The 26,258-nt window shown below is 56.1% G+C and overlaps 6 pseudogenes; all 6 read right to left on the reverse strand.

Moving 5' to 3' along the window:
- Positions 1-2,818: 2,818 nt before the first annotated feature.
- On the reverse strand, positions 2,819-2,938 carry LOC147350860 (5S ribosomal RNA; annotated as a pseudogene).
- A 3,425-nt stretch (positions 2,939-6,363) lies between these two features.
- On the reverse strand, positions 6,364-6,483 carry LOC147350861 (5S ribosomal RNA; annotated as a pseudogene).
- Positions 6,484-9,908: 3,425 nt separating this feature from the next.
- On the reverse strand, positions 9,909-10,028 carry LOC147350862 (5S ribosomal RNA; annotated as a pseudogene).
- Positions 10,029-17,016: 6,988 nt separating this feature from the next.
- Positions 17,017-17,136, reverse strand: LOC147350863 (5S ribosomal RNA; annotated as a pseudogene).
- Positions 17,137-20,581: 3,445 nt separating this feature from the next.
- On the reverse strand, positions 20,582-20,701 carry LOC147350864 (5S ribosomal RNA; annotated as a pseudogene).
- A 3,441-nt stretch (positions 20,702-24,142) lies between these two features.
- Positions 24,143-24,262, reverse strand: LOC147350865 (5S ribosomal RNA; annotated as a pseudogene).
- Positions 24,263-26,258: the final 1,996 nt, after the last annotated feature.

Consider the following 26,258-nt stretch of genomic DNA (forward strand, 5'->3'; position numbering starts at 1 on the left):
ACGCCAAGCCCTCGACCTTCCTGAGAGAGCAGACGAGCCACAGGCAGGCACACAGACAGACACACAGACACTCGCACGCACCCACGCCAAGGGAGACAGCTGGCCTGCGCAAGCTCCTCAGCCAGAGCCAGAGCGCCTGGGAGAGGCCGGGGCCAGACGAACGGGCCGGCGGCTGGCTGTCAGGAGATACAGAGGCAGAAATACATGAAGATTCCGAGACAGACTCCAAGACGGCAAGAGGAGATACACACACACACACACACACACACACACACACACACACACACACACTTGAGTGTGGTCTTTGGAAATACTTGTGTTCGTAGTTGCTGGGTTGAGCCCAACTTTAATACAACCCATGGACTGCGGCCCATCAGGCTCCTCTGTCCGTGGCATTTCCCAGGCGAGGATACTGGGAGTGGGTTGCCATTTCCTTCTCCGGCGGGATCTTCCCGACCCAGGGATCAAACCCCAGTCTCCTGCGCGCGGATGCCTTGCCATCTGAACCAGGACATTGCTAATTCCCTAGGCAAAATACAAAGAATAGAGCTCGTGTTCTACTAAATGGAAAGATGATTTCAAAAACAGAAGCTGTCCTTTGTTGGTATCTTTGAATCTTTATGTAGTTTTCGTGGATTTTTACTGTTAAGGCTAACTGAACAAGGCAAGAGAGAAACCCCAGAATTGAAAAGCAATTGACGGTTTTGAAAGAAACATGTGCAGGTGAAGCTCTCTTCCTTTTTGAGAGATGGTTAAATGCAAAATCTTGATTCAACACATATGACTTTTGTGCACTTTATTTCAAATCTCCATGACAAAACCCTAAGGCGTCCAGGAAGAAAGGAGTAGAGGGGCAGACACAAAGAGCAACCTTTCCCCTTGGTGCCATCGCAACCAGCTGCTTAGTTCCTTCATCTCAAGGACTATCATCTGGGCTTCTCTGGTTTGTCTGATTCTTGTTTCGGGGACCGTTTCTCGTCACAAGGCTGTCAACAGTGGGGGTGGGTGGTGTGTGTGTGGGGGGGGGAGGGGGGGAGCCCTTCTTTCCACTCCACATGAGACCCAGTGGACAATCCAGGCCCTGCCCACTGCATTGAGTGTGCAGCAACAATATCAACGGTAATGCCGGTGAACAATGCGTATTCCTGGAATCCACTCCGTTGGCTACTGACTGTGTGTGCTGGTGGTCTGGAACCTAGACCTGGAAGCTTTCTGGATGATTGCAAATGACACCAAAGTCTGAGGACGATGGAAGATCTTCACATTTCTGCAAGAGCCACACACCTCCAGAAGGAACCACAAGACTTGCCTGAAATGGTCAATGTATAAGTATTGGACTCAACGTTGGAAGGTCTCCACCTTTGCTATGGAAGTCAAACGATCTTTCTTTGAAATGAAAATGGAGCCTACTGAACGTTCACATGCTTCTAGAGCATTTGAAAAGCCCTAACTTGTAGAAATCTGCTGTACGAGTTCCTTGAAAGCAAGACCCTCTATGTATGGATATGTCTTCATGCCTTAGATTGTGCCTCGAATATAGTGTACCCATCAACCCAGGAAAGGAAAGAATTGAATCGCCAAATATACAAAGAGATCAAAAGTGCCGAGCCAAGTGACCCCTTGAGGCTTCCAAGAGCTTTTCTGTCTTTCACACACTAAGTAAATACTGAGCACCTACGATGAGCTAGGAGGCATGTAATAAGTTTCAGGGAATAGAAGGCGGAGAGAAGAAGACACAGAGTTCCTGCTTTCACTGAGACGACTCTAATGATACATCACAGGCAGATCCTTTGAGAACCTATAGAGGGGCCTCTTCCCTCACCACAAAACCTGGGTGTCAGGGAAGGCTTTCCAGAGGCACCATTTCGTTGAGGTCCATAGGTTGAACCTAGGTAAACCAGGGTTGAGATGCAGGAAGAATTTCAGGCAGGGAAAATAGCATCTTGGAAGGCTATGTGACCAGGGACACTTAGGACATTCCAGAAACGAAAAATGCCCTATGGGATGGAAGCCAAAGAGTGCAGAGGGCATTCCAGGCAAAAGACATCAGAGAAGAACGTGAGGAGCAAGCCTGAAGGGAAGTGGTCGTATCTTCAATATGCTGGGAAAATACGAGAGCCGTTGGAGCAGGGAGGTGACAGCATTGCATCTGCATTTCCAAAAGGTCATCTTGCTCCACGTCACTAATGATTGGAGAGGCTCAACTCCAAACTCCAAGGAGGGACCACTTCACATGAGTCCGACTGGGCCTCACTGCGATGTCTGTCAATAACCGATGCTGGAGAAGATGTGGAGCAAAGGGAACTCTCCTCCACGGTGAGTAGGAATGGGCGTGGGTAGAGCCGGTATGGAAAAGAATATGGAGGTTCCCGAAGGAACTAAAAGTGGAAGTAGCCTATGGTCCAGCAGTCCGACTCCCAGGCATAGATCCACCCACGGTATAAGTGAACAAGTTAGATGCCCCGTTTGGGCACATCTATCTGTGCGTGCGCGCGCACATGCGCATGCGCGATGGCCTCGAGGCAGGGGGTGGGGCGGGGGCCGGGGCTCTGGCTGGAGTCGGTGCAAGCCCCGGGATTGCCTGAGGCAAGCCAAAGGAGCCCCAGGTGGAGACGGGACTGCCGGTCGTCGGGTGTCCTGGAAGCCGAATGCGAATGCGGAGGGGCTCGCGGGCCGCGCGGAGGCAACCCAGGTCTGCAGCGGGAGTCGGGGCCCCGGCCACCCGCTCCCCGCGGCCCGGGAGGGGCTGGGGCTGCGGGGGGGATCCAAGAATCGGGACGCGCGGCGGGGGCTAAAGGACCTCTTCTGGTAGGCAAAAAGCCTCGAGCACCCGGGATTCCCAGGTGGTCTCCCATCCAAGATACTAACCAGGCCCGACCCTGCTTAGCTTCCGAGATCAGACGAGATCCGGCGCCTTCGGGCTGATACGGCCTGAGACGGTGGCGGTTGGCTCGGGGCGCCCTAAGAGCCTTGCGCTTCGCCTCCCTTTCGCTCTGCCCTGCAGGTCGGGCCAACGGGCCGCACCTCTCGACGCGGGGCATGCTGTACTTGAGCCGCACGACCCGCGACCGGACTCCAGCCTGCTGACGCCGGCCCGCCCCCCCCGCCCCCACCCCCCGAACACCGCCAACACCAGACCAGCAAGCGCCTGGCCGGGCCCGGGGGCCCGAGGGGCTTCCAGGACCCCCCATTGACCGGGAGGGCGTGCGTGCGTGCGTGCGCGCAGGGCCTGGGGGCTGGGCTGAGGGGTGCGGAGGTCTCGGCGCCCTCCCACCCGCGGCCACTCCAGACCCGGCCGCGCTCGCTGAGCCGGGCCTCCCCCCGATCCCATTCGCTGCTCAGGCCCGCGCGGCCCCGGAGGTGTCGGTCTTCGGCGCCCGCCGCCTCCCAACCCCCGCGGCCCAGGGGCCTCTGAACCTCCTGCGGGCCTAGACGCAGCGAAACTTGAGCGCCCAACTTGCCCGGCACCTGTCCGGTGCCCAAACCCACCAGAAGCCAGGGAGGCGCGGTCGACCGGAGCGCCTCAGCCCCTCCCCTTCGCACTACCGAGGCCCCCCCTTTGCCCCCACGCCAAGCCCTCGACCTTCCTGAGAGAGCAGACGAGCCACAGGCAGGCACACAGACAGACACACAGACACTCGCACGCACCCACGCCAAGGGAGACAGCTGGCCTGCGCAAGCTCCTCAGCCAGAGCCAGAGCGCCTGGGAGAGGCCGGGGCCAGACGAACGGGCCGGCGGCTGGCTGTCAGGAGATACAGAGGCAGAAATACATGAAGATTCCGAGACAGACTCCAAGACGGCAAGAGGAGATACACACACACACACACACACACACTTGAGTGTGGTCTTTGGAAATACTTGTGTTCGTAGTTGCTGGGTTGAGCCCAACTTTAATACAACCCATGGACTGCGGCCCATCAGGCTCCTCTGTCCGTGGCATTTCCCAGGCGAGGATACTGGGAGTGGGTTGCCATTTCCTTCTCCGGCGGGATCTTCCCGACCCAGGGATCAAACCCCAGTCTCCTGCGCGCGGATGCCTTGCCATCTGAACCAGGACATTGCTAATTCCCTAGGCAAAATACAAAGAATAGAGCTCGTGTTCTACTAAATGGAAAGATGATTTCAAAAACAGAAGCTGTCCTTTGTTGGTATCTTTGAATCTTTATGTAGTTTTCATGGATTTTTACTGTTAAGGCTAACTGAACAAGGCAAGAGAGAAACCCCAGAATTGAAAAGCAATTGACGGTTTTGAAAGAAACATGTGCAGGTGAAGCTCTCTTCCTTTTTGAGAGATGGTTAAATGCAAAATCTTGATTCAACACATATGACTTTTGTGCACTTTATTTCAAATCTCCATGACAAAACCCTAAGGCGTCCAGGAAGAAAGGAGTAGAGGGGCAGACACAAAGAGCAACCTTTCCCCTTGGTGCCATCGCAACCAGCTGCTTAGTTCCTTCATCTCAAGGACTATCATCTGGGCTTCTCTGGTTTGTCTGATTCTTGTTTCGGGGACCGTTTCTCGTCACAAGGCTGTCAACAGTGGGGGTGGGTGGTGTGTGTGTTGGGGGGGGGGAGGGGGGGAGCCCTTCTTTCCACTCCACATGAGACCCAGTGGACAATCCAGGCCCTGCCCACTGCATTGAGTGTGCAGCAACAATATCAACGGTAATGCCGGTGAACAATGCGTATTCCTGGAATCCACTCCGTTGGCTACTGACTGTGTGCTGGTGGTCTGGAACCTAGACCTGGAAGCTTTCTGGATGATTGCAAATGACACCAAAGTCTGAGGACGATGGAAGATCTTCACATTTCTGCAAGAGCCACACACCTCCAGAAGGAACCACAAGACTTGCCTGAAATGGTCAGGGTATAAGTATTGGACTCAACGTTGGAAGGTCTCCACCTTTGCTATGGAAGTCAAACGATCTTTCTTTGAAATGAAAATGGAGCCTACTGAACGTTCACATGCTTCTAGAGCATTTGAAAAGCCCTAACTTGTAGAAATCTGCTGTACGAGTTCCTTGAAAGCAAGACCCTCTATGTATGGATATGTCTTCATGCCTTAGATTGTGCCTCGAATATAGTGTACCCATCAACCCAGGAAAGGAAAGAATTGAATCGCCAAATATACAAAGAGATCAAAAGTGCCGAGCCAAGTGACCCCTTGAGGCTTCCAAGAGCTTTTCTGTCTTTCACACACTAAGTAAATACTGAGCACCTACGATGAGCTAGGAGGCATGTAATAAGTTTCAGGGAATAGAAGGCGGAGAGAAGAAGACACAGAGTTCCTGCTTTCACTGAGACGACTCTAATGATACATCACAGGCAGATCCTTTGAGAACCTATAGAGGGGCCTCTTCCCTCACCACAAAACCTGGGTGTCAGGGAAGGCTTTCCAGAGGCACCATTTCGTTGAGGTCCATAGGTTGAACCTAGGTAAACCAGGGTTGAGATGCAGGAAGAATTTCAGGCAGGGAAAATAGCATCTTGGAAGGCTATGTGACCAGGGACACTTAGGACATTCCAGAAACGAAAAATGCCCTATGGGATGGAAGCCAAAGAGTGCAGAGGGCATTCCAGGCAAAAGACATCAGAGAAGAACGTGAGGAGCAAGCCTGAAGGGAAGTGGTCGTATCTTCAATATGCTGGGAAAATACGAGAGCCGTTGGAGCAGGGAGGTGACAGCATTGCATCTGCATTTCCAAAAGGTCATCTTGCTCCACGTCACTAATGATTGGAGAGGCTCAACTCCAAACTCCAAGGAGGGACCACTTCACATGAGTCCGACTGGGCCTCACTGCGATGTCTGTCAATAACCGATGCTGGAGAAGATGTGGAGCAAAGGGAACTCTCCTCCACGGTGAGTAGGAATGGGCGTGGGTAGAGCCGGTATGGAAAAGAATATGGAGGTTCCCGAAGGAACTAAAAGTGGAAGTAGCCTATGGTCCAGCAGTCCGACTCCCAGGCATAGATCCACCCACGGTATAAGTGAACAAGATAGATGCCCCGTTTGGGCACATCTATCTGTGCGTGCGCGCGCACATGCGCATGCGCGATGGCCTCGAGGCAGGGGGTGGGGCGGGGGCCGGGGCTCTGGCTGGAGTCGGTGCAAGCCCCGGGATTGCCTGAGGCAAGCCAAAGGAGCCCCAGGTGGAGACGGGACTGCCGGTCGTCGGGTGTCCTGGAAGCCGAATGCGAATGCGGAGGGGCTCGCGGGCCGCGCGGAGGCAACCCAGGTCTGCAGCGGGAGTCGGGGCCCCGGCCAGCCGCTCCCCGCGGCCCGGGAGGGGCTGGGGCTGCGGGGGGGATCCAAGAATCGGGACGCGCGGCGGGGGCTAAAGGACCTCTTCTGGTAGGCAAAAAGCCTCGAGCACCCGGGATTCCCAGGTGGTCTCCCATCCAAGATACTAACCAGGCCCGACCCTGCTTAGCTTCCGAGATCAGACGAGATCCGGCGCCTTCAGGCTGATACGGCCTGAGACGGTGGCGGTTGGCTCGGGGCGCCCTAAGAGCCTTGCGCTTCGCCTCCCTTTCGCTCTGCCCTGCAGGTCGGGCCAACGGGCCGCACCTCTCGTCGCGGGGCATGCTGTACTTGAGCCGCACGACCCGCGACCCGACTCCAGCCTGCTGACGCCGGCCCGCCCCCCCCGCCCCCACCCCCCGAACACCGCCAACACCAGACCAGCAAGCACCTGGCCGGGCCCGGGGGCCCGAGGGGCTTCCAGGACCCCCCATTGACCGGGAGGGCGTGCGTGCGTGCGTGCGCGCAGGGCCTGGGGGCTGGGCTGAGGGGTGCGGAGGTCTCGGCGCCCTCCCACCCGCGGCCACTCCAGACCCGGCCGCGCTCGCTGAGCCGGGCCTCCCCCCGATCCCATTCGCTGCTCAGGCCCGCGCGGCCCCGGAGGTGTCGGTCTTCGGCGCCCGCCGCCTCCCAACCCCCGCGGCCCAGGGGCCTCTGAACCTCCTGCGGGCCTAGACGCAGCGAAACTTGAGCGCCCAACTTGCCCGGCACCTGTCCGGTGCCCAAACCCACCAGAAGCCAGGGAGGCGCGGTCGACTGGAGCGCCTCAGCCCCTCCCCTTCGCACTACCGAGGCCCCCCCTTTGCCCCCACGCCAAGCCCTCGACCTTCCTGAGAGAGCAGACGAGCCACAGGCAGGCACACAGACAGACACACAGACACTCGCACGCACCCACGCCAAGGGAGACAGCTGGCCTGCGCAAGCTCCTCAGCCAGAGCCAGAGCGCCTGGGAGAGGCCGGGGCCAGACGAACGGGCCGGCGGCTGGCTGTCAGGAGATACAGAGGCAGAAATACATGAAGATTCCGAGACAGACTCCAAGACGGCAAGAGGAGATACACACACACACACACACACACACTTGAGTGTGGTCTTTGGAAATACTTGTGTTCGTAGTTGCTGGGTTGAGCCCAACTTTAATACAACCCATGGACTGCGGCCCATCAGGCTCCTCTGTCCGTGGCATTTCCCAGGCGAGGATACTGGGAGTGGGTTGCCATTTCCTTCTCCGGCGGGATCTTCCCGACCCAGGGATCAAACCCCAGTCTCCTGCGCGCGGATGCCTTGCCATCTGAACCAGGACATTGCTAATTCCCTAGGCAAAATACAAAGAATAGAGCTCGTGTTCTACTAAATGGAAAGATGATTTCAAAAACAGAAGCTGTCCTTTGTTGGTATCTTTGAATCTTTATGTAGTTTTCGTGGATTTTTACTGTTAAGGCTAACTGAACAAGGCAAGAGAGAAACCCCAGAATTGAAAAGCAATTGACGGTTTTGAAAGAAACATGTGCAGGTGAAGCTCTCTTCCTTTTTGAGAGATGGTTAAATGCAAAATCTTGATTCAACACATATGACTTTTGTGCACTTTATTTCAAATCTCCATGACAAAACCCTAAGGCGTCCAGGAAGAAAGGAGTAGAGGGGCAGACACAAAGAGCAACCTTTCCCCTTGGTGCCATCGCAACCAGCTGCTTAGTTCCTTCATCTCAAGGACTATCATCTGGGCTTCTCTGGTTTGTCTGATTCTTGTTTCGGGGACCGTTTCTCGTCACAAGGCTGTCAACAGTGGGGGTGGGTGGTGTGTGTGTGGGGGGGGGAGGGGGGGAGCCCTTCTTTCCACTCCACATGAGACCCAGTGGACAATCCAGGCCCTGCCCACTGCATTGAGTGTGCAGCAACAATATCAACGGTAATGCCGGTGAACAAGGCGTATTCCTGGAATCCACTCCGTTGGCTACTGACTGTGTGTGCTGGTGGTCTGGAACCTAGACCTGGAAGCTTTCTGGATGATTGCAAATGACACCAAAGTCTGAGGACGATGGAAGATCTTCACATTTCTGCAAGAGCCACACACCTCCAGAAGGAACCACAAGACTTGCCTGAAATGGTCAAGGTATACGTATTGGACTCAACGTTGGAAGGTCTCCACCTTTGCTATGGAAGTCAAACGATCTTTCTTTGAAATGAAAATGGAGCCTACTGAACGTTCACATGCTTCTAGAGCATTTGAAAAGCCCTAACTTGTAGAAATCTGCTGTACGAGTTCCTTGAAAGCAAGACCCTCTATGTATGGATATGTCTTCATGCCTTAGATTGTGCCTCGAATATAGTGTACCCATCAACCCAGGAAAGGAAAGAATTGAATCGCCAAATATACAAAGAGATCAAAAGTGCCGAGCCAAGTGACCCCTTGAGGCTTCCAAGAGCTTTTCTGTCTTTCACACACTAAGTAAATACTGAGCACCTACGATGAGCTAGGAGGCATGTAATAAGTTTCAGGGAATAGAAGGCGGAGAGAAGAAGACACAGAGTTCCTGCTTTCACTGAGACGACTCTAATGATACATCACAGGCAGATCCTTTGAGAACCTATAGAGGGGCCTCTTCCCTCACCACAAAACCTGGGTGTCAGGGAAGGCTTTCCAGAGGCACCATTTCGTTGAGGTCCATAGGTTGAACCTAGGTAAACCAGGGTTGAGATGCAGGAAGAATTTCAGGCAGGGAAAATAGCATCTTGGAAGGCTATGTGACCAGGGACACTTAGGACATTCCAGAAACGAAAAATGCCCTATGGGATGGAAGCCAAAGAGTGCAGAGGGCATTCCAGGCAAAAGACATCAGAGAAGAACGTGAGGAGCAAGCCTGAAGGGAAGTGGTCGTATCTTCAATATGCTGGGAAAATACGAGAGCCGTTGGAGCAGGGAGGTGACAGCATTGCATCTGCATTTCCAAAAGGTCATCTTGCTCCACGTCACTAATGATTGGAGAGGCTCAACTCCAAACTCCAAGGAGGGACCACTTCACATGAGTCCGACTGGGCCTCACTGCGATGTCTGTCAATAACCGATGCTGGAGAAGATGTGGAGCAAAGGGAACTCTCCTCCACGGTGAGTAGGAATGGGCGTGGGTAGAGCCGGTATGGAAAAGAATATGGAGGTTCCCGAAGGAACTAAAAGTGGAAGTAGCCTATGGTCCAGCAGTCCGACTCCCAGGCATAGATCCACCCACGGTATAAGTGAACAAGTTAGATGCCCCGTTTGGGCACATCTATCTGTGCGTGCGCGCGCACATGCGCATGCGCGATGGCCTCGAGGCAGGGGGTGGGGCGGGGGCCGGGGCTCTGGCTGGAGTCGGTGCAAGCCCCGGGATTGCCTGAGGCAAGCCAAAGGAGCCCCAGGTGGAGACGGGACTGCCGGTCGTCGGGTGTCCTGGAAGCCGAATGCGAATGCGGAGGGGCTCGCGGGCCGCGCGGAGGCAACCCAGGTCTGCAGCGGGAGTCGGGGCCCCGGCCAGCCGCTCCCCGCGGCCCGGGAGGGGCTGGGGCTGCGGGGGGGATCCAAGAATCGGGACGCGCGGCGGGGGCTAAAGGACCTCTTCTGGTAGGCAAAAAGCCTCGAGCACCCGGGATTCCCAGGTGGTCTCCCATCCAAGATACTAACCAGGCCCGACCCTGCTTAGCTTCCGAGATCAGACGAGATCCGGCGCCTTCAGGCTGATACGGCCTGAGACGGTGGCGGTTGGCTCGGGGCGCCCTAAGAGCCTTGCGCTTCGCCTCCCTTTCGCTCTGCCCTGCAGGTCGGGCCAACGGGCCGCACCTCTCGTCGCGGGGCATGCTGTACTTGAGCCGCACGACCCGCGACCGGACTCCAGCCTGCTGACGCCGGCCCGCCCCCCCCGCCCCCACCCCCCGAACACCGCCAACACCAGACCAGCAAGCACCTGGCCGGGCCCGGGGGCCCGAGGGGCTTCCAGGACCCCCCATTGACCGGGAGGGCGTGCGTGCGTGCGTGCGCGCAGGGCCTGGGGGCTGGGCTGAGGGGTGCGGAGGTCTCGGCGCCCTCCCACCCGCGGCCACTCCAGACCCGGCCGCGCTCGCTGAGCTGGGCCTCCCCCCGATCCCATTCGCTGCTCAGGCCCGCGCGGCCCCGGAGGTGTCGGTCTTCGGCGCCCGCCGCCTCCCAACCCCCGCGGCCCAGGGGCCTCTGAACCTCCTGCGGGCCTAGACGCAGCGAAACTTGAGCGCCCAACTTGCCCGGCACCTGTCCGGTGCCCAAACCCACCAGAAGCCAGGGAGGCGCGGTCGACTGGAGCGCCTCAGCCCCTCCCCTTCGCACTACCGAGGCCCCCCCTTTGCCCCCACGCCAAGCCCTCGACCTTCCTGAGAGAGCAGACGAGCCACAGGCAGGCACACAGACAGACACACAGACACTCGCACGCACCCACGCCAAGGGAGACAGCTGGCCTGCGCAAGCTCCTCAGCCAGAGCCAGAGCGCCTGGGAGAGGCCGGGGCCAGACGAACGGGCCGGCGGCTGGCTGTCAGGAGATACAGAGGCAGAAATACATGAAGATTCCGAGACAGACTCCAAGACGGCAAGAGGAGATACACACACACACACACACACACACTTGAGTGTGGTCTTTGGAAATACTTGTGTTCGTAGTTGCTGGGTTGAGCCCAACTTTAATACAACCCATGGACTGCGGCCCATCAGGCTCCTCTGTCCGTGGCATTTCCCAGGCGAGGATACTGGGAGTGGGTTGCCATTTCCTTCTCCGGCGGGATCTTCCCGACCCAGGGATCAAACCCCAGTCTCCTGCGCGCGGATGCCTTGCCATCTGAACCAGGACATTGCTAATTCCCTAGGCAAAATACAAAGAATAGAGCTCGTGTTCTACTAAATGGAAAGATGATTTCAAAAACAGAAGCTGTCCTTTGTTGGTATCTTTGAATCTTTATGTAGTTTTCGTGGATTTTTACTGTTAAGGCTAACTGAACAAGGCAAGAGAGAAACCCCAGAATTGAAAAGCAATTGACGGTTTTGAAAGAAACATGTGCAGGTGAAGCTCTCTTCCTTTTTGAGAGATGGTTAAATGCAAAATCTTGATTCAACACATATGACTTTTGTGCACTTTATTTCAAATCTCCATGACAAAACCCTAAGGCGTCCAGGAAGAAAGGAGTAGAGGGGCAGACACAAAGAGCAACCTTTCCCCTTGGTGCCATCGCAACCAGCTGCTTAGTTCCTTCATCTCAAGGACTATCATCTGGGCTTCTCTGGTTTGTCTGATTCTTGTTTCGGGGACCGTTTCTCGTCACAAGGCTGTCAACAGTGGGGGTGGGTGGTGTGTGTGTGTGGGGGGGAGGGGGGGAGCCCTTCTTTCCACTCCACATGAGACCCAGTGGACAATCCAGGCCCTGCCCACTGCATTGAGTGTGCAGCAACAATATCAACGGTAATGCCGGTGAACAAGGCGTATTCCTGGAATCCACTCCGTTGGCTACTGACTGTGTGTGCTGGTGGTCTGGAACCTAGACCTGGAAGCTTTCTGGATGATTGCAAATGACACCAAAGTCTGAGGACGATGGAAGATCTTCACATTTCTGCAAGAGCCACACACCTCCAGAAGGAACCACAAGACTTGCCTGAAATGGTCAAGGTATAAGTATTGGACTCAACGTTGGAAGGTCTCCACCTTTGCTATGGAAGTCAAACGATCTTTCTTTGAAATGAAAATGGAGCCTACTGAACGTTCACATGCTTCTAGAGCATTTGAAAAGCCCTAACTTGTAGAAATCTGCTGTACGAGTTCCTTGAAAGCAAGACCCTCTATGTATGGATATGTCTTCATGCCTTAGATTGTGCCTCGAATATAGTGTACCCATCAACCCAGGAAAGGAAAGAATTGAATCGCCAAATATACAAAGAGATCAAAAGTGCCGAGCCAAGTGACCCCTTGAGGCTTCCAAGAGCTTTTCTGTCTTTCACACACTAAGTAAATACTGAGCACCTACGATGAGCTAGGAGGCATGTAATAAGTTTCAGGGAATAGAAGGCGGAGAGAAGAAGACACAGAGTTCCTGCTTTCACTGAGACGACTCTAATGATACATCACAGGCAGATCCTTTGAGAACCTATAGAGGGGCCTCTTCCCTCACCACAAAACCTGGGTGTCAGGGAAGGCTTTCCAGAGGCACCATTTCGTTGAGGTCCATAGGTTGAACCTAGGTAAACCAGGGTTGAGATGCAGGAAGAATTTCAGGCAGGGAAAATAGCATCTTGGAAGGCTATGTGACCAGGGACACTTAGGACATTCCAGAAACGAAAAATGCCCTATGGGATGGAAGCCAAAGAGTGCAGAGGGCATTCCAGGCAAAAGACATCAGAGAAGAACGTGAGGAGCAAGCCTGAAGGGAAGTGGTCGTATCTTCAATATGCTGGGAAAATACGAGAGCCGTTGGAGCAGGGAGGTGACAGCATTGCATCTGCATTTCCAAAAGGTCATCTTGCTCCACGTCACTAATGATTGGAGAGGCTCAACTCCAAACTCCAAGGAGGGACCACTTCACATGAGTCCGACTGGGCCTCACTGCGATGTCTGTCAATAACCGATGCTGGAGAAGATGTGGAGCAAAGGGAACTCTCCTCCACGGTGAGTAGGAATGGGCGTGGGTAGAGCCGGTATGGAAAAGAATATGGAGGTTCCCGAAGGAACTAAAAGTGGAAGTAGCCTATGGTCCAGCAGTCCGACTCCCAGGCATAGATCCACCCACGGTATAAGTGAACAAGTTAGATGCCCCGTTTGGGCACATCTATCTGTGCGTGCGCGCGCACATGCGCATGCGCGATGGCCTCGAGGCAGGGGGTGGGGCGGGGGCCGGGGCTCTGGCTGGAGTCGGTGCAAGCCCCGGGATTGCCTGAGGCAAGCCAAAGGAGCCCCAGGTGGAGACGGGACTGCCGGTCGTCGGGTGTCCTGGAAGCCGAATGCGAATGCGGAGGGGCTCGCGGGCCGCGCGGAGGCAACCCAGGTCTGCAGCGGGAGTCGGGGCCCCGGCCACCCGCTCCCCGCGGCCCGGGAGGGGCTGGGGCTGCGGGGGGGATCCAAGAATCGGGACGCGCGGCGGGGGCTAAAGGACCTCTTCTGGTAGGCAAAAAGCCTCGAGCACCCGGGATTCCCAGGTGGTCTCCCATCCAAGATCCTAACCAGGCCCGACCCTGCTTAGCTTCCGAGATCAGACGAGATCCGGCGCCTTCAGGCTGATACGGCCTGAGACGGTGGCGGTTGGCTCGGGGCGCCCTAAGAGCCTTGCGCTTCGCCTCCCTTTCGCTCTGCCCTGCAGGTCGGGCCAACGGGCCGCACCTCTCGTCGCGGGGCATGCTGTACTTGAGCCGCACGACCCGCGACCGTACTCCAGCCTGCTGACGCCAGCCCGCCCCCCCCCCACCCCCCGAACACCGCCAACACCAGACCAGCAAGCGCCGGGCCGGGCCCGGGGGCCCGAGGGGCTTCCAGGACCCCCCATTGACCGGGAGGGCGTGCGTGCATGCGTGCGCGCAGGGCCTGGGGGCTGGGCTGAGGGGTGCGGAGGTCTCGGCGCCCTCCCACCCGCGGCCACTCCAGACCCGGCCGCGCTCGCTGAGCCGGGCCTCCCCCCGATCCCATTCGCTGCTCAGGCCCGCGCGGCCCCGGAGGTGTCGGTCTTCGGCGCCCGCCGCCTCCCAACCCCCGCGACCCAGGGGCCTCTGAACCTCCTGCGGGCCTAGACGCAGCGAAACTTGAGCGCCCAACTTGCCCGGCACCTGTCCGGTGCCCAAACCCACCAGAAGCCAGGGAGGCGCGGTCGACCGGAGCGCCTCAGCCCCTCCCCTTCGCACTACCGAGGCCCCCCCTTTGCCCCCACGCCAAGCCCTCGACCTTCCTGAGAGAGCAGACGAGCCACAGGCAGGCACACAGACAGACACACAGACACTCGCACGCACCCACGCCAAGGGAGACAGCTGGCCTGCGCAAGCTCCTCAGCCAGAGCCAGAGCGCCTGGGAGAGGCCGGGGCCAGACGAACGGGCCGGCGGCTGGCTGTCAGGAGATACAGAGGCAGAAATACATGAAGATTCCGAGACAGACTCCAAGACGGCAAGAGGAGATACACACACACACACACACACACACACACACACACACACACACACACTTGAGTGTGGTCTTTGGAAATACTTGTGTTCGTAGTTGCTGGGTTGAGCCCAACTTTAATACAACCCATGGACTGCGGCCCATCAGGCTCCTCTGTCCGTGGCATTTCCCAGGCGAGGATACTGGGAGTGGGTTGCCATTTCCTTCTCCGGCGGGATCTTCCCGACCCAGGGATCAAACCCCAGTCTCCTGCGCGCGGATGCCTTGCCATCTGAACCAGGACATTGCTAATTCCCTAGGCAAAATACAAAGAATAGAGCTCGTGTTCTACTAAATGGAAAGATGATTTCAAAAACAGAAGCTGTCCTTTGTTGGTATCTTTGAATCTTTATGTAGTTTTCGTGGATTTTTACTGTTAAGGCTAACTGAACAAGGCAAGAGAGAAACCCCAGAATTGAAAAGCAATTGACGGTTTTGAAAGAAACATGTGCAGGTGAAGCTCTCTTCCTTTTTGAGAGATGGTTAAATGCAAAATCTTGATTCAACACATATGACTTTTGTGCACTTTATTTCAAATCTCCATGACAAAACCCTAAGGCGTCCAGGAAGAAAGGAGTAGAGGGGCAGACACAAAGAGCAACCTTTCCCCTTGGTGCCATCGCAACCAGCTGCTTAGTTCCTTCATCTCAAGGACTATCATCTGGGCTTCTCTGGTTTGTCTGATTCTTGTTTCGGGGACCGTTTCTCGTCACAAGGCTGTCAACAGTGGGGGTGGGTGGTGTGTGTGTGTGGGGGGGAGGGGGGGAGCCCTTCTTTCCACTCCACATGAGACCCAGTGGACAATCCAGGCCCTGCCCACTGCATTGAGTGTGCAGCAACAATATCAACGGTAATGCCGGTGAACAATGCGTATTCCTGGAATCCACTCCGTTGGCTACTGACTGTGTGTGCTGGTGGTCTGGAACCTAGACCTGGAAGCTTTCTGGATGATTGCAAATGACACCAAAGTCTGAGGACGATGGAAGATCTTCACATTTCTGCAAGAGCCACACACCTCCAGAAGGAACCACAAGACTTGCCTGAAATGGTCAAGGTATAAGTATTGGACTCAACGTTGGAAGGTCTCCACCTTTGCTATGGAAGTCAAACGATCTTTCTTTGAAATGAAAATGGAGCCTACTGAACGTTCACATGCTTCTAGAGCATTTGAAAAGCCCTAACTTGTAGAAATCTGCTGTACGAGTTCCTTGAAAGCAAGACCCTCTATGTATGGATATGTCTTCATGCCTTAGGTTGTGCCTCGAATATAGTGTACCCATCAACCCAGGAAAGGAAAGAATTGAATCGCCAAATATACAAAGAGATCAAAAGTGCCGAGCCAAGTGACCCCTTGAGGCTTCCAAGAGCTTTTCTGTCTTTCACACACTAAGTAAATACTGAGCACCTACGATGAGCTAGGAGGCATGTAATAAGTTTCAGGGAATAGAAGGCGGAGAGAAGAAGACACAGAGTTCCTGCTTTCACTGAGACGACTCTAATGATACATCACAGGCAGATCCTTTGAGAACCTATAGAGGGGCCTCTTCCCTCACCACAAAACCTGGGTGTCAGGGAAGGCTTTCCAGAGGCACCATTTCGTTGAGGTCCATAGGTTGAACCTAGGTAAACCAGGGTTGAGATGCAGGAAGAATTTCAGGCAGGGAAAATAGCATCTTGGAAGGCTATGTGACCAGGGACACTTAGGACATTCCAGAAACGAAAAATGCCCTATGGGATGGAAGCCAAAGAGTGCAGAGGGCATTCCAGGCAAAAGACATCAGAGAAGAACGTGAGGAGCAAGCCTGAAGGGAAGTGGTCGTATCTTCAATATGCTGGGAAAATACGAGAGCCGTTGGAGCAGGGAGGTGACAGCATTGCATCTGCATTTCCAAAAGGTCATCTTGCTCCACGTCACTAATGATTGGAGAGGCTCAACTCCAAACTCCAAGGAGGGACCACTTCACATGAGTCCGACTGGGCCTCACTGCGATGTCTGTCAATAACCGATGCTGGAGAAGATGTGGAGCAAAGGGAACTCTCCTCCACGGTGAGTAGGAATGGGCGTGGGTAGAGCCGGTATGGAAAAGAATATGGAGGTTCCCGAAGGAACTAAAAGTGGAAGTAGCCTATGGTCCAGCAGTCCGACTCCCAGGCATAGATCCACCCACGGTATAAGTGAACAAGTTAGATGCCCCGTTTGGGCACATCTATCTGTGCGTGCGCGCGCACATGCGCATGCGCGATGGCCTCGAGGCAGGGGGTGGGGCGGGGGCCGGGGCTCTGGCTGGAGTCGGTGCAAGCCCCGGGATTGCCTGAGGCAAGCCAAAGGAGCCCCAGGTGGAGACGGGACTGCCGGTCGTCGGGTGTCCTGGAAGCCGAATGCGAATGCGGAGGGGCTCGCGGGCCGCGCGGAGGCAACCCAGGTCTGCAGCGGGAGTCGGGGCCCCGGCCACCCGCTCCCCGCGGCCCGGGAGGGGCTGGGGCTGCGGGGGGGATCCAAGAATCGGGACGCGCGGCGGGGGCTAAAGGACCTCTTCTGGTAGGCAAAAAGCCTCGAGCACCCGGGATTCCCAGGTGGTCTCCCATCCAAGATACTAACCAGGCCCGACCCTGCTTAGCTTCCGAGATCAGACGAGATCCGGCGCCTTCAGGCTGATACGGCCTGAGACGGTGGCGGTTGGCTCGGGGCGCCCTAAGAGCCTTGCGCTTCGCCTCCCTTTCGCTCTGCCCTGCAGGTCGGGCCAACGGGCCGCACCTCTCGTCGCGGGGCATGCTGTACTTGAGCCGCACGACCCGCGACCCGACTCCAGCCTGCTGACGCCGGCCCGCCCCCCCCGCCCCCACCCCCCGAACACCGCCAACACCAGACCAGCAAGCGCCTGGCCGGGCCCGGGGGCCCGAGGGGCTTCCAGGACCCCCCATTGACCGGGAGGGCATGCGTGCGTGCGTGCGCGCAGGGCCTGGGGGCTGGGCTGAGGGGTGCGGAGGTCTCGGCGCCCTCCCACCCGCGGCCACTCCAGACCCGGCCGCGCTCGCTGAGCCGGGCCTCCCCCCGATCCCATTCGCTGCTCAGGCCCGCGCGGCCCCGGAGGTGTCGGTCTTCGGCGCCCGCCGCCTCCCAACCCCCGCGGCCCAGGGGCCTCTGAACCTCCTGCGGGCCTAGACGCAGCGAAACTTGAGCGCCCAACTTGCCCGGCACCTGTCCGGTGCCCAAACCCACCAGAAGCCAGGGAGGCGCGGTCGACTGGAGCGCCTCAGCCCCTCCCCTTCGCACTACCGAGGCCCCCCCTTTGCCCCCACGCCAAGCCCTCGACCTTCCTGAGAGAGCAGACGAGCCACAGGCAGGCACACAGACAGACACACAGACACTCGCACGCACCCACGCCAAGGGAGACAGCTGGCCTGCGCAAGCTCCTCAGCCAGAGCCAGAGCGCCTGGGAGAGGCCGGGGCCAGACGAACGGGCCGGCGGCTGGCTGTCAGGAGATACAGAGGCAGAAATACATGAAGATTCCGAGACAGACTCCAAGACGGCAAGAGGAGATACACACACACACACACACACACACACACACACACACACACACACTTGAGTGTGGTCTTTGGAAATACTTGTGTTCGTAGTTGCTGGGTTGAGCCCAACTTTAATACAACCCATGGACTGCGGCCCATCAGGCTCCTCTGTCCGTGGCATTTCCCAGGCGAGGATACTGGGAGTGGGTTGCCATTTCCTTCTCCGGCGGGATCTTCCCGACCCAGGGATCAAACCCCAGTCTCCTGCGCGCGGATGCCTTGCCATCTGAACCAGGACATTGCTAATTCCCTAGGCAAAATACAAAGAATAGAGCTCGTGTTCTACTAAATGGAAAGATGATTTCAAAAACAGAAGCTGTCCTTTGTTGGTATCTTTGAATCTTTATGTAGTTTTCGTGGATTTTTACTGTTAAGGCTAACTGAACAAGGCAAGAGAGAAACCCCAGAATTGAAAAGCAATTGACGGTTTTGAAAGAAACATGTGCAGGTGAAGCTCTCTTCCTTTTTGAGAGATGGTTAAATGCAAAATCTTGATTCAACACATATGACTTTTGTGCACTTTATTTCAAATCTCCATGACAAAACCCTAAGGCGTCCAGGAAGAAAGGAGTAGAGGGGCAGACACAAAGAGCAACCTTTCCCCTTGGTGCCATCGCAACCAGCTGCTTAGTTCCTTCATCTCAAGGACTATCATCTGGGCTTCTCTGGTTTGTCTGATTCTTGTTTCGGGGACCGTTTCTCGTCACAAGGCTGTCAACAGTGGGGGTGGGTGGTGTGTGTGTGGGGGGGGGAGGGGGGGAGCCCTTCTTTCCACTCCACATGAGACCCAGTGGACAATCCAGGCCCTGCCCACTGCATTGAGTGTGCAGCAACAATATCAACGGTAATGCCGGTGAACAATGCGTATTCCTGGAATCCACTCCGTTGGCTACTGACTGTGTGTGGTGGTGGTCTGGAACCTAGACCTGGAAGCTTTCTGGATGATTGCAAATGACACCAAAGTCTGAGGACGATGGAAGATCTTCACATTTCTGCAAGAGCCACACACCTCCAGAAGGAACCACAAGACTTGCCTGAAATGGTCAAGGTATAAGTATTGGACTCAACGTTGGAAGGTCTCCACCTTTGCTATGGAAGTCAAACGATCTTTCTTTGAAATGAAAATGGAGCCTACTGAACGTTCACATGCTTCTAGAGCATTTGAAAAGCCCTAACTTGTAGAAATCTGCTGTACGAGTTCCTTGAAAGCAAGACCCTCTATGTATGGATATGTCTTCATGCCTTAGATTGTGCCTCGAATATAGTGTACCCATCAACCCAGGAAAGGAAAGAATTGAATCGCCAAATATACAAAGAGATCAAAAGTGCCGAGCCAAGTGACCCCTTGAGGCTTCCAAGAGCTTTTCTGTCTTTCACACACTAAGTAAATACTGAGCACCTACGATGAGCTAGGAGGCATGTAATAAGTTTCAGGGAATAGAAGGCGGAGAGAAGAAGACACAGAGTTCCTGCTTTCACTGAGACGACTCTAATGATACATCACAGGCAGATCCTTTGAGAACCTATAGAGGGGCCTCTTCCCTCACCACAAAACCTGGGTGTCAGGGAAGGCTTTCCAGAGGCACCATTTCGTTGAGGTCCATAGGTTGAACCTAGGTAAACCAGGGTTGAGATGCAGGAAGAATTTCAGGCAGGGAAAATAGCATCTTGGAAGGCTATGTGACCAGGGACACTTAGGACATTCCAGAAACGAAAAATGCCCTATGGGATGGAAGCCAAAGAGTGCAGAGGGCATTCCAGGCAAAAGACATCAGAGAAGAACGTGAGGAGCAAGCCTGAAGGGAAGTGGTCGTATCTTCAATATGCTGGGAAAATACGAGAGCCGTTGGAGCAGGGAGGTGACAGCATTGCATCTGCATTTCCAAAAGGTCATCTTGCTCCACGTCACTAATGATTGGAGAGGCTCAACTCCAAACTCCAAGGAGGGACCACTTCACATGAGTCCGACTGGGCCTCACTGCGATGTCTGTCAATAACCGATGCTGGAGAAGATGTGGAGCAAAGGGAACTCTCCTCCACGGTGAGTAGGAATGGGCGTGGGTAGAGCCGGTATGGAAAAGAATATGGAGGTTCCCGAAGGAACTAAAAGTGGAAGTAGCCTATGGTCCAGCAGTCCGACTCCCAGGCATAGATCCACCCACGGTATAAGTGAACAAGTTAGATGCCCCGTTTGGGCACATCTATCTGTGCGTGCGCGCGCACATGCGCATGCGCGATGGCCTCGAGGCAGGGGGTGGGGCGGGGGCCGGGGCTCTGGCTGGAGTCGGTGCAAGCCCCGGGATTGCCTGAGGCAAGCCAAAGGAGCCCCAGGTGGAGACGGGACTGCCGGTCGTCGGGTGTCCTGGAAGCCGAATGCGAATGCGGAGGGGCTCGCGGGCCGCGCGGAGGCAACCCAGGTCTGCAGCGGGAGTCGGGGCCCCGGCCACCCGCTCCCCGCGGCCCGGGAGGGGCTGGGGCTGCGGGGGGGATCCAAGAATCGGGACGCGCGGCGGGGGCTAAAGGACCTCTTCTGGTAGGCAAAAAGCCTCGAGCACCCGGGATTCCCAGGTGGTCTCCCATCCAAGATACTAACCAGGCCCGACCCTGCTTAGCTTCCGAGATCAGACGAGATCCGGCGCCTTCAGGCTGATACGGCCTGAGACGGTGGCGGTTGGCTCGGGGCGCCCTAAGAGCCTTGCGCTTCGCCTCCCTTTCGCTCTGCCCTGCAGGTCGGGCCAACGGGCCGCACCTCTCGTCGCGGGGCATGCTGTACTTGAGCCGCACGACCCGCGACCGTACTCCAGCCTGCTGACGCCAGCCCGCCCCCCCCCCACCCCCCGAACACCGCCAACACCAGACCAGCAAGCGCCGGGCCGGGCCCGGGGGCCCGAGGGGCTTCCAGGACCCCCCATTGACCGGGAGGGCGTGCGTGCATGCGTGCGCGCAGGGCCTGGGGGCTGGGCTGAGGGGTGCGGAGGTCTCGGCGCCCTCCCACCCGCGGCCACTCCAGACCCGGCCGCGCTCGCTGAGCCGGGCCTCCCCCCGATCCCATTCGCTGCTCAGGCCCGCGCGGCCCCGGAGGTGTCGGTCTTCGGCGCCCGCCGCCTCCCAACCCCCGCGACCCAGGGGCCTCTGAACCTCCTGCGGGCCTAGACGCAGTGAAACTTGAGCGCCCAACTTGCCCGGCACCTGTCCGGTGCCCAAACCCACCAGAAGCCAGGGAGGCGCGGTCGACCGGAGCGCCTCAGCCCCTCCCCTTCGCACTACCGAGGCCCCCCCTTTGCCCCCACGCCAAGCCCTCGACCTTCCTGAGAGAGCAGACGAGCCACAGGCAGGCACACAGACAGACACACAGACACTCGCACGCACCCACGCCAAGGGAGACAGCTGGCCTGCGCAAGCTCCTCAGCCAGAGCCAGAGCGCCTGGGAGAGGCCGGGGCCAGACGAACGGGCCGGCGGCTGGCTGTCAGGAGATACAGAGGCAGAAATACATGAAGATTCCGAGACAGACTCCAAGACGGCAAGAGGAGATACACACACACACACACACACACACACACACACACACACACACACTTGAGTGTGGTCTTTGGAAATACTTGTGTTCGTAGTTGCTGGGTTGAGCCCAACTTTAATACAACCCATGGACTGCGGCCCATCAGGCTCCTCTGTCCGTGGCATTTCCCAGGCGAGGATACTGGGAGTGGGTTGCCATTTCCTTCTCCGGCGGGATCTTCCCGACCCAGGGATCAAACCCCAGTCTCCTGCGCGCGGATGCCTTGCCATCTGAACCAGGACATTGCTAATTCCCTAGGCAAAATACAAAGAATAGAGCTCGTGTTCTACTAAATGGAAAGATGATTTCAAAAACAGAAGCTGTCCTTTGTTGGTATCTTTGAATCTTTATGTAGTTTTCGTGGATTTTTACTGTTAAGGCTAACTGAACAAGGCAAGAGAGAAACCCCAGAATTGAAAAGCAATTGACGGTTTTGAAAGAAACATGTGCAGGTGAAGCTCTCTTCCTTTTTGAGAGATGGTTAAATGCAAAATCTTGATTCAACACATATGACTTTTGTGCACTTTATTTCAAATCTCCATGACAAAACCCTAAGGCGTCCAGGAAGAAAGGAGTAGAGGGGCAGACACAAAGAGCAACCTTTCCCCTTGGTGCCATCGCAACCAGCTGCTTAGTTCCTTCATCTCAAGGACTATCATCTGGGCTTCTCTGGTTTGTCTGATTCTTGTTTCGGGGACCGTTTCTCGTCACAAGGCTGTCAACAGTGGGGGTGGGTGGTGTGTGTGTGGGGGGGGGAGGGGGGGAGCCCTTCTTTCCACTCCACATGAGACCCAGTGGACAATCCAGGCCCTGCCCACTGCATTGAGTGTGCAGCAACAATATCAACGGTAATGCCGGTGAACAAGGCGTATTCCTGGAATCCACTCCGTTGGCTACTGACTGTGTGTGCTGGTGGTCTGGAACCTAGACCTGGAAGCTTTCTGGATGATTGCAAATGACACCAAAGTCTGAGGACGATGGAAGATCTTCACATTTCTGCAAGAGCCACACACCTCCAGAAGGAACCACAAGACTTGCCTGAAATGGTCAAGGTATACGTATTGGACTCAACGTTGGAAGGTCTCCACCTTTGCTATGGAAGTCAAACGATCTTTCTTTGAAATGAAAATGGAGCCTACTGAACGTTCACATGCTTCTAGAGCATTTGAAAAGCCCTAACTTGTAGAAATCTGCTGTACGAGTTCCTTGAAAGCAAGACCCTCTATGTATGGATATGTCTTCATGCCTTAGATTGTGCCTCGAATATAGTGTACCCATCAACCCAGGAAAGGAAAGAATTGAATCGCCAAATATACAAAGAGATCAAAAGTGCCGAGCCAAGTGACCCCTTGAGGCTTCCAAGAGCTTTTCTGTCTTTCACACACTAAGTAAATACTGAGCACCTACGATGAGCTAGGAGGCATGTAATAAGTTTCAGGGAATAGAAGGCGGAGAGAAGAAGACACAGAGTTCCTGCTTTCACTGAGACGACTCTAATGATACATCACAGGCAGATCCTTTGAGAACCTATAGAGGGGCCTCTTCCCTCACCACAAAACCTGGGTGTCAGGGAAGGCTTTCCAGAGGCACCATTTCGTTGAGGTCCATAGGTTGAACCTAGGTAAACCAGGGTTGAGATGCAGGAAGAATTTCAGGCAGGGAAAATAGCATCTTGGAAGGCTATGTGACCAGGGACACTTAGGACATTCCAGAAACGAAAAATGCCCTATGGGATGGAAGCCAAAGAGTGCAGAGGGCATTCCAGGCAAAAGACATCAGAGAAGAACGTGAGGAGCAAGCCTGAAGGGAAGTGGTCGTATCTTCAATATGCTGGGAAAATACGAGAGCCGTTGGAGCAGGGAGGTGACAGCATTGCATCTGCATTTCCAAAAGGTCATCTTGCTCCACGTCACTAATGATTGGAGAGGCTCAACTCCAAACTCCAAGGAGGGACCACTTCACATGAGTCCGACTGGGCCTCACTGCGATGTCTGTCAATAACCGATGCTGGAGAAGATGTGGAGCAAAGGGAACTCTCCTCCACGGTGAGTAGGAATGGGCGTGGGTAGAGCCGGTATGGAAAAGAATATGGAGGTTCCCGAAGGAACTAAAAGTGGAAGTAGCCTATGGTCCAGCAGTCCGACTCCCAGGCATAGATCCACCCACGGTATAAGTGAACAAGTTAGATGCCCCGTTTGGGCACATCTATCTGTGCGTGCGCGCGCACATGCGCATGCGCGATGGCCTCGAGGCAGGGGGTGGGGCGGGGGCCGGGGCTCTGGCTGGAGTCGGTGCAAGCCCCGGGATTGCCTGAGGCAAGCCAAAGGAGCCCCAGGTGGAGACGGGACTGCCGGTCGTCGGGTGTCCTGGAAGCCGAATGCGAATGCGGAGGGGCTCGCGGGCCGCGCGGAGGCAACCCAGGTCTGCAGCGGGAGTCGGGGCCCCGGCCACCCGCTCCCCGCGGCCCGGGAGGGGCTGGGGCTGCGGGGGGGATCCAAGAATCGGGACGCGCGGCGGGGGCTAAAGGACCTCTTCTGGTAGGCAAAAAGCCTCGAGCACCCGGGATTCCCAGGTGGTCTCCCATCCAAGATACTAACCAGGCCCGACCCTGCTTAGCTTCCGAGATCAGACGAGATCCGGCGCCTTCAGGCTGATACGGCCTGAGACGGTGGCGGTTGGCTCGGGGCGCCCTAAGAGCCTTGCGCTTCGCCTCCCTTTCGCTCTGCCCTGCAGGTCGGGCCAACGGGCCGCACCTCTCGTCGCGGGGCATGCTGTACTTGAGCCGCACGACCCGCGACCGGACTCCAGCCTGCTGACGCCGGCCCGCCCCCCCCGCCCCCACCCCCCGAACACCGCCAACACCAGACCGGCAAGCACCTGGCCGGGCCCGGGGGCCCGAGGGGCTTCCAGGACCCCCCATTGACCGGGAGGGCGTGCGTGCGTGCGTGCGCGCAGGGCCTGGGGGCTGGGCTGAGGGGTGCGGAGGTCTCGGCGCCCTCCCACCCGCGGCCACTCCAGACCCGGCCGCGCTCGCTGAGCCGGGCCTCCCCCCGATCCCATTCGCTGCTCAGGCCCGCGCGGCCCCGGAGGTGTCGGTCTTCGGCGCCCGCCGCCTCCCAACCCCCGCGGCCCAGGGGCCTCTGAACCTCCTGCGGGCCTAGACGCAGCGAAACTTGAGCGCCCAACTTGCCCGGCACCTGTCCGGTGCCCAAACCCACCAGAAGCCAGGGAGGCGCGGTCGACTGGAGCGCCTCAGCCCCTCCCCTTCGCACTAACGAGGCCCCCCCTTTGCCCCCACGCCAAGCCCTCGACCTTCCTGAGAGAGCAGACGAGCCACAGGCAGGCACACAGACAGACACACAGACACTCGCACGCACCCACGCCAAGGGAGACAGCTGGCCTGCGCAAGCTCCTCAGCCAGAGCCAGAGCGCCTGGGAGAGGCCGGGGCCAGACGAACGGGCCGGCGGCTGGCTGTCAGGAGATACAGAGGCAGAAATACATGAAGATTCCGAGACAGACTCCAAGACGGCAAGAGGAGATACACACACACACACACACACACACTTGAGTGTGGTCTTTGGAAATACTTGTGTTCGTAGTTGCTGGGTTGAGCCCAACTTTAATACAACCCATGGACTGCGGCCCATCAGGCTCCTCTGTCCGTGGCATTTCCCAGGCGAGGATACTGGGAGTGGGTTGCCATTTCCTTCTCCGGCGGGATCTTCCCGACCCAGGGATCAAACCCCAGTCTCCTGCGCGCGGATGCCTTGCCATCTGAACCAGGACATTGCTAATTCCCTAGGCAAAATACAAAGAATAGAGCTCGTGTTCTACTAAATGGAAAGATGATTTCAAAAACAGAAGCTGTCCTTTGTTGGTATCTTTGAATCTTTATGTAGTTTTCGTGGATTTTTACTGTTAAGGCTAACTGAACAAGGCAAGAGAGAAACCCCAGAATTGAAAAGCAATTGACGGTTTTGAAAGAAACATGTGCAGGTGAAGCTCTCTTCCTTTTTGAGAGATGGTTAAATGCAAAATCTTGATTCAACACATATGACTTTTGTGCACTTTATTTCAAATCTCCATGACAAAACCCTAAGGCGTCCAGGAAGAAAGGAGTAGAGGGGCAGACACAAAGAGCAACCTTTCCCCTTGGTGCCATCGCAACCAGCTGCTTAGTTCCTTCATCTCAAGGACTATCATCTGGGCTTCTCTGGTTTGTCTGATTCTTGTTTCGGGGACCGTTTCTCGTCACAAGGCTGTCAACAGTGGGGGTGGGTGGTGTGTGTGTGGGGGGGGAAGGGGGGGAGCCCTTCTTTCCACTCCACATGAGACCCAGTGGACAATCCAGGCCCTGCCCACTGCATTGAGTGTGCAGCAACAATATCAACGGTAATGCCGGTGAACAATGCGTATTCCTGGAATCCACTCCGTTGGCTACTGACTGTGTGTGCTGGTGGTCTGGAACCTAGACCTGGAAGCTTTCTGGATGATTGCAAATGACACCAAAGTCTGAGGACGATGGAAGATCTTCACATTTCTGCAAGAGCCACACACCTCCAGAAGGAACCACAAGACTTGCCTGAAATGGTCAAGGTATACGTATTGGACTCAACGTTGGAAGGTCTCCACCTTTGCTATGGAAGTCAAACGATCTTTCTT

This window comes from Bos grunniens, chromosome 20 (genome assembly GCF_055505025.1).
Source record: "Bos grunniens cultivar Pamir isolate PY7600 chromosome 20, Bosgru_T2T1.0, whole genome shotgun sequence".
Lineage (NCBI taxonomy): Eukaryota > Metazoa > Chordata > Mammalia > Artiodactyla > Bovidae > Bos > Bos grunniens.